Source organism: Olea europaea, unplaced genomic scaffold (genome assembly GCF_002742605.1).
Source record: "Olea europaea var. sylvestris unplaced genomic scaffold, O_europaea_v1 scaffold1018, whole genome shotgun sequence".
Classification (NCBI taxonomy): domain Eukaryota; kingdom Viridiplantae; phylum Streptophyta; class Magnoliopsida; order Lamiales; family Oleaceae; genus Olea; species Olea europaea.
The window spans coordinates 42,112-44,449 of record NW_019227504.1 but is presented as its reverse complement, the minus strand read 5'-3'; positions in this window follow the sequence as shown (position 1 = coordinate 44,449).

Here is a 2,338-nt window from a genome sequence, read left to right as displayed (position 1 = left end):
TCTATAAATATAAGGCTCCTTTGTCAGTTTTGTTTACACATTATTGCTGTATCTGTAATTTCTCTCCTTATAGTCAGTTAATAAATATCGTTCCTCTGCGATTAATTCTCTTTGTTCTTCTTTACTTTTAATCTTGTTTCTTATTGTGATTTTTATTACTTTATATTGTGTTATTAATCTCATTCACTACAATCCATCCGATCGTGTTAGGTAGTACTGGGCTTTCTCACTCTAAAAGTTAGCTTAAGAGATAAGATTTTCTCTCACACTTATAAAATGAATACCAAACCACATCCTCAACCGATGTCGGACAACCTCAACAATCTCCCCCTCACACATCGAGCTTTGCGGAAGATCGAACACGTCTCTATATCGTTCCTCTGCGATTAATTCTCTTTGTTCTTCTTTACTTTTAATCTTGTTTCTTATTGTGACCTTTATTACTTTATATTGTGTTATTAATCTCATTCTACAATCCATCCGATCGTGTTAGGTAGTACTGGGCTTTCTCACTCTAAAAGTTAGCTTAAGAGATAAGATTTTCTCTCACACTTATAAAATGAATACCAAACCACATCCTCAACCGATGTCGGACAACCTCAACAATCTCCCCCTCACACATCGAGCTTTGCGGAAGATCGAACACGTCTCTCCCCACACATCGAGCCCTAAGGGAGACCAAACATGTCTCCATCTCACATAAACCCGTATCTTCGTGACTTTTTGGACTGGAGACTTGTTGATAAACTAGGCTTTGATACCAGTGTTGAGTGGTATTAGACCTCTCTCACCCCAAAAGTTAGCTCAAGAAGTGAGACTTTTCCTTACACTTATAAACTGAATACCAACCCCATCCTCAACCGATGTGGAATAACTTCAACAGAGTTGTCCTGCAAAAATTAATTAAAGACTTCTAATTATTCTTGATTCAAATGTTTTTGATTGCGATTAAACAGATGGACGTTATATGGAGTTTTACTCGATTTAGGCTTTCCTCTTTAGCTTTAGGTTCTCTAAACATTTAAACCCGTACATGACAATTTCTTAAGGAGTATTCCTATCTGATTAATTTTATGAGTCTGATTTGAGTAGCCACCACATGGACACTTGGATAAAGTAAAGGGAGAAATTGATGAAAGGGCCTTTCAAAATACATGCAAACTGAGGGCCTTATGGCAGGAAAAACTGAAAACTCCATAATGGCACCCATTCAAAATTCAGATTTATCAACTTGTGTAGAAAATGTTTCCCACCTGCATTATAGATGCAGTGTTGGCAGCACATAATTGTCTGTCAAAACATTTTTTATTTATTTATCAAAATCCAATGACAGAATGTTATGTCTATCAAAATGTATGTATAAATTTTACATACATGTAGCAATGCCCTTAAAATTCTCCCAATAAGTGTCTTCTAAGTTTAGGACCAACGTAGGAGTGTATTCCTATAGATTTTGATCTTTTTATAGTGACAATTAACAAGATGTTGAAAAAATCGGTATTTTGTAATTTGGGACATATTTCACAACCCACTAATAAACTTCCCATTCTTCTAATTTTACTTACAAAATAATTATTTCAAGCCACATATTGTCAATGAAATATAATAACAAAAAAATTATTTATATGAAAAAAATGTTTTACAACTTAAATATATAATTATAAGTAAAAAATGTTGCCACCTGCACTACAGATGCAGTGTTGGCAACACATAATTGTCTGTCAAAACATTTTCTTTTTCCATTTTTTTTAGCGAAATCCAATGACAGAATGTTATGTCTATCAAAATGTATGTACATTTTCCATACATGTAGCAATGCACTTAAAATTCTCCCAATAAGTGTCTTCTAAGTTTAGGACCAACGTAGGAGTGTATTCCTATAGATTTTGATCTTTTTTGAGTGAAAATTAACAAGATGCTGAAAAAATCGGTATTTTTTTTTAATTTTTTAGATACTGTAAGTTGGGACGTATTTCACAACCCACTAATAAACTTCCCATCCTTCTAATTTTACTTACAAAACAATTATTTCCAGCCACATATTGTAAATGAAATATAATAACTAAAAAATTATTTATATGAAAAAAATGTTTTACAACGAAAAAATATAACTATAGGTAAAAAAATGTTGCTCACCTGCATTACACATAATTGTCTGTCAAAACATTTTTTTTAGCGAAATCCAATGACAGAATGTTATGTCATTTTCCATACATGTAGCAATGCCCTTAAAATTCTCCCGATAAGTGTCTTCTAAGTTTAGGACCAACGTAGGAGTGTATTCCTACAGATTTTGATCTTTTTTGAGTGACAATTAACAAGATGTTGAAAAAATCGG